Source organism: Passer montanus, unplaced genomic scaffold, assembly GCF_014805655.1.
Source record: "Passer montanus isolate IOZ18808 unplaced genomic scaffold, ASM1480565v1 scaffold1230, whole genome shotgun sequence".
Classification (NCBI taxonomy): Eukaryota; Metazoa; Chordata; class Aves; order Passeriformes; family Passeridae; genus Passer; species Passer montanus.
The window spans coordinates 1-5,910 of NW_024359057.1; the positions used below are offsets into that span (position 1 = coordinate 1).

At 46.8% G+C, this 5,910-nt stretch overlaps 2 long non-coding RNA genes across 2 annotated transcripts; both read left to right on the forward strand.

Moving 5' to 3' along the window:
• Positions 1 to 616: 616 nt before the first annotated feature.
• Positions 617 to 4,426, forward strand: LOC120497203. The gene is made up of 3 exons (XR_005626446.1): positions 617 to 649; positions 3,162 to 3,221; positions 4,233 to 4,426. It is a non-coding gene; the product is annotated as an uncharacterized LOC120497203 (long non-coding RNA).
• A 396-nt stretch (positions 4,427 to 4,822) lies between these two features.
• LOC120497202 lies at positions 4,823 to 5,359 on the forward strand. The gene is made up of 3 exons (XR_005626445.1): positions 4,823 to 4,938; positions 5,044 to 5,131; positions 5,221 to 5,359. It is a non-coding gene; the product is annotated as an uncharacterized LOC120497202 (long non-coding RNA).
• Positions 5,360 to 5,910: the final 551 nt, after the last annotated feature.

Consider the following 5,910-nt stretch of genomic DNA (forward strand, 5'->3'; position numbering starts at 1 on the left):
TTTCCCATTTTTTGTTGATTTTCCCCCCTGTTCTACTGAACTTTTCCCATTTTTTATTGAACTTTTCCCATTTTTTGTTGATTTTCCCCCCTATTTTACTGAACTTTTCCCATTTTTTGTTGATTTTCCCCCATATTTTACTGAACTTTTCCCATTTTTTGTTGATTCCCCCCCTATTTTACTGAACTTTTCCCATTTTTTCCCCTTTTTCCCCCAGTTTTGTGCCCGGAAGTTGCAGCAGGCCCTGGAGGAATCCGAAGGCTTCGACCCCGAGGTTTTCGCTGCCAACGGTTGGGATTGGAGCCCCCAAAATCCCCAAAATTTGGGATTTTCCCCTCCAAATCCCAAATTCCCAACCCCCCAAATGGGCGGAGACCCCAAAAATTTGGGATTTTTGGGGAAAAAGCAGCAGAATTAATTAAGAATTAATTAAGAATTAATTTATAATTAATCCTGGGGGGGTTAAAAAGGGTCCTGGGTTTTCCTGATTGCTCAAAAAATCAGGAATTTTATTAAAAAAAAAGACAGGAACGTGAATTAAATTAATAGTTCTTTAATAAATTAATTGTTAATTCATGAAAAGTTAATTAGCAATTAACCAACAATCAGTAATTGATTGGGACCAGAACTGCGTGGAGCCGAGCCCGGGGTCAGGATTTGGGGCAAAAACCCCAAAATTGGGGATTTCCAGGCCAAAAATTGGGGATTTCCAGCCTGGGAGGGAAAAAAATCCATGGAAATGCAAAAAAATCCCAAAAAAATCCACGGAAATGTGAAAAAAATCCATGGAAATCCCAAAAAAATCCATAAAAATCCCCCCAAAAAATCCACGGAAATCCAAAAAAAAAATCCAGGGAAATTAAAAAAAAAAAAAAATCTAACAAAAATCCATGAAAATCCCCAAAAGAGCCCGGGGTCAGGATTTGGGGCAAAAACCCCAAAATTGGGGATTTCCAGGCCAAAAATTGGGGATTTCCAGCCTGGGAGGGAAAAAAATCCATGGAAATGCAAAAAAATCCCAAAAAAATCCACGGAAATGTGAAAAAAATCCATGGAAATCCCAAAAAAATCCATGGAAACCCAAAAAAAATCCCCAAAAAAATCCATGGAATTCCAAAAAAAAAATCCCCAAAAAATCCAGGGAATTCCAAAAAATCCCCAAAAAAATCTACAAAAATCCCCAAAAAATCCATGGAAATCTCAAAAAAAAAAAAAAATCCACAGAAATCCCAAAAAATCCCCCCAAAAAATCCATGGAAATCCCCCAAAAAATCCATAAAAATCCCAAAAAAATCCATGGAAATCCCCCCAAAAAGTCAATGGAAATCACAAAATATCCCAAAAAAATCCATAGAAACCCCAAAAAAAAATCCATGGAAATCCCAAAAAGACCCAAAAAAATCCATGGAAATCCAAAAAAATTCCCCAAAAAATCCACGGAAATCTGAAAAAAATCCATGGAAATCTGAAAAAATCCCCAAAAAATCCATGGAAATCCAAAAAATAATAATAAAAAAAAAAATCCACGGAAATGCCAAAAAAGTCCATAAAAATCCATAAAAACCCCCAAAAAATCCATGGAAATCCCAAAAAATCCATGGAAATCCCCCCCCCCCCCAAAAATCCCCCCAAAAAATCCATGGAAATCCCCCAAAAAATCCATAAAAATCCCAAAAAAATCCATGGAAATCCCCCCAAAAAGTCAATGGAAATCACAAAATATCCCAAAAAAATCCATAGAAACCCCAAAAAAAAATCCATGGAAATCCCAAAAAGTCCCAAAAAAATCCATGGAAATCCAAAAAAATTCCCCAAAAAATCCACGGAAATCTGAAAAAAATCCATGGAAATCTGAAAAAATCCCCAAAAAATCCATGGAAATCCAAAAAATAATAATAAAAAAAAAAATCCACGGAAATGCCAAAAAAGTCCATAAAAATCCATAAAAACCCCCAAAAAATCCATGGAAATCCCAAAAAATCCATGGAAATCCCCCCCCCCCCAAAAAAAAAAAAATGGAAAACCCCAAAAAAGCAAAAAAAATACCAAAAAAAACCAACCCCCCCCCCCCAAAAAAAAAATCCATGGAAATCCCCAAAAAAGCAATAAAAATCCCAAAAAAATCCATGGAAATCCCAAGAAATCAAAAAAAAAAAAAGTCAATGGAAATCTCAATCCATGGAAATCAAAAAAAAAAATCCGAAAAAAATCCATGGAAATCCCAAAAAAATCCCCAAAAAATCCATGGAAATCTGAAAAAAAATCCAAATTTTGGGGAATTTTCACTGGATTAGCCCTAAAATTCGTGAATTTTTGAGAATTGTCTCTGGATTTGCCCCAAAATTTGGGAATTTTGGGGAATTCTCAGGATTTACCTTTAAGTTTGGGATTTTTTTGGGAATTCTCTCTGGATTTGCACACAAATTTGGGGATTTTTGGAAATTTTCTCTGCATCTGCCCCAAAATTTGGGAAGTTTTGGGAATTCTCTTTGGATTTCCCCCGAAATTTGAGAATTTTTTGGAATTTTGTCTGGATTTGCCCTGAATTTTGGGGAATTTTCTCTTCATTTGCCCAAAATTTGGGATTTTTTGGGACTTGTCTCTGGATCTGCCCCAAAATTTGGGAATTTTGGGGAATTTTCTCTGGATTTACCCCAAAATTTGGGAATTTTTGGGAATTGTCTCTGGATCTGCCCCAAAATTTGGGAATTTTTTCTGGATTTACCCCAAAATTTAGGAATTTTTGGGAATTCCCTCTGGATTTGCACCAAAATTGGGGAATGTTTGGGAATTGTCTCTGGATTTACCCTGAAATTGGGGAATTTTTGGGAATTGTCTCTGGATTTACCTGGAATTTTTGGGAATTCTCTCTGGATTTCCCCTGAACTTGGGGAATGTTTGGGAATTCTCTCTGGATTTACCCCGAATTTTTGGGAATTCTCTCTGGATTTCCCCTGAAATTTGGGAATGTTTGGGAATTCTCTCTGGATTTGCCCTGAACTTGGGGAATGTTTGGGAATTCTCTCTGGATTTCCCCTGAATTTTGGGAATGTTTGGGAATTCTCTCTGGATTTCCCCTGAAATTGGGGAATGTTTGGGAATTCTCTCTGGATTTCCCCTGAAATTTGGGAATTTTTGGCAATTCCGGCTCCTCCCCGCAGGGATTCCCTGGATCCGGCCCTGCAGGAATCCGTGGCTCAGCTGAAGCTGCTCATGGCCAGGTGGGGACACCTGGGGGCACCTTGGGGACATTGGGGACACCCTGGGGACATTGGGGACATTGGGGACACCTTGGGGACAGCTGGGGGACACCTTGGGGACATTGGGGACACCTTGGGGACACCTTGGGGACGCCTTGGGGACATTGGGGACACCTGGAGTGGGGAGGGGACACTGGGGACACCTGGGACAAACTTGGGGACACCTGGTGGGACTTGGGAACACACCTGGGGACACCTGGGGGACACCTGGTGCAAACTTGGGGACACTTGGTGAGACTTGGGGACACCTGGGACACACCTGGAATGGGGAGGGGACACCTGGGGATGTCTGGGACACACCTGGGGGCCCTTGGGGACACACCTGGAATGGGGAGGGGATGCTGTGGGACACACCTGGACACACCTGGGGACACACCTGGAATGGGGAGAGGACACCTGGGGACACCTGGGACACACCTGGGGCCCTTGGGGACACACCTGGAATGGGGAGGGGACACCTGGGGACGTCTGGGACACACCTGGGGACACACCCTGGGGGGACCTTGGGACACCTTGGGGACACCTGGGGACATTTGGGACACACCTGGGGGGCCTGGGGACACACCTGGAATGGGGAGGGGACACCTGGGGACGTCTGGGACACACCTGGGGACACACCCTGGGGGGACCTTGGGACACCTTGGGGACACCTGGGGACATTTGGGACACACCTGGGGGGCCTGGGGACACACCTGGAATGGGGAGGGGATGCTGTGGGACACACCTGGACACACCTGGGGACACACCTGGAATGGGGAGAGGACACCTGGGGACACGTGGGACACACCTGGGGGGCCTTGGGGACACACCTGGAATGGGGAGGGGACACGTGGACACACCTGGACACACCTGGGGCCCTTGGGGACACACCTGGAACGGGGAGGGGACACCTGGGGACACGTGGGACACACCTGGGGACACACCTGGGGCCCTTGGGGACACGCGTGTCCCCTGGTGTCCCCTGTCCCGCAGGTTCCAGGGGGAGCTGCAGGCCTGGCAGGGGCTCCTGCAGCAGCCCCTGCAGCGCTCCCAGGAGGCCGCCAGGTGAGAATTCCCCCCTGAGCCCCGAATTGCCACTTGGATCCCCAAAATTCCCACTTGGATCCCCAAAATTCCCACTTGGATCCCCAAAATTCCCACTTGGATCCCCAAAATTCCCACTTGGATCCCCAAAATTCCCACTTTTATTCCCAAAATTCCCCTTTTATCCCTAAATTCCCACATTTGATCCCCAAAATTCCCCCATTTTATCCCCAAATTCCCTTTTTTATTCCCTAAATTCCCAAATTTATCCCAAAATTCCCGCTTTGAATCCCAAAATTCCCCTTTTTATCCCCAAAATTCCCACATTTTATCCCCAAATTCCCCCATTTTATCCCCAAATTCCCACATTTATCCCCAAAATTCCCACATTTTATCCCCAAATTTCCCCCCCAAATCCCTAAATTTTCCCCCAAATTCCCAAATTTCTCCCCAAAATCCCCATTTTTTTAATAAAATCCCTAAATTTCCCCCCCAAATTTTCCCCCAAATTCCCTTTTCCGCCCCCAAACCCCCATTTTTCCCAAAACCCTGGCCCCCTCCCCCCCTCCCCAAATCCCAAATTTTGGACTCCAAACCCGACTACGGCGCCGTCCTGGCCCAGCAGGGCCCCGTCCTCGACTCCCTGCGGCTCCTGGTGAGGCTTTTTGGGGCGAAAAACCCCAGATTTGGGCAAACCCCCTCAGTTTTATTAAATTCTATCAATTTTCCCTTTTCTCGTTGGAATTTTGGGGATTTCCAGGTGGATGAGGCCCAGGAGGCCGGGAAGATGGTGCTGCAATTCCAGGAGCAGAGCAGCCGCTCCCTCAGGGACCTCTCGGAGAAGCTGGGTGAGCGAAACCGCCAAAAATCGCCCAAAATTGCCCAAAATCCTGCGAATTTTGGCGGGAATTTGGGGGTTTTTTCTGGTTTTTTGCAGCTTCCAGAGCGTTCCGGCGGCTGCCGGGATCCCCCGCGCGGCGGCTGCTGCAGAAGATGCCCCGGAAGGCGCCGCCGGCGGAGGGGGAGGGAGAATAAACCGGGAAAATCCCGAAATCTCTCGGTTTTGCCCCAAAATATTCCCGGGTTTTGGTCTTTAAAGCGGCGCTTCCGGGTTTGGTGGTGCGCGGTGGTGATTGGTTTGTGTGGGTGTCAATCAGAGGGCTCAGCCAATCACGGGGCGGAGGGGGTGAGACCATTAAGCGCGGTGGTGTTTATTTTCCGTGTTTGGGCTGTGCTTTGCTCTGATTCGCCCGCTTGTGTGTCAATCACAGTGGTCAGCCAATAGAAGCACGCTTCTGGCTTCTCTGCTCTTATTGGTCTGCTTTCCTGTCATTCAAACACCTGAGCCAATCAGAGCGCTGAGGGGGCGGGGCATTCCCATTTGAGCGCCGGCACTTCCGCCTTTCATCAATTCTCGCTTCCAATTGGCCCGCCTGTGTGTCAATCAGCGAAATCAACCAATCGCAGCGCGCCCGGGGTGCGGGGCGGGAACTGTGGGGGCGGCGATGGGGACAGCGCTCCGTGTGTCACCCCAGTGTCCCCAAATGTCACCCCAGTGTCCCCAAATGTCCTGATGTCCCCAGCCCTGTCCCCAACCTCTCCTGATGTCCCCAAGGATGTCCCCAAC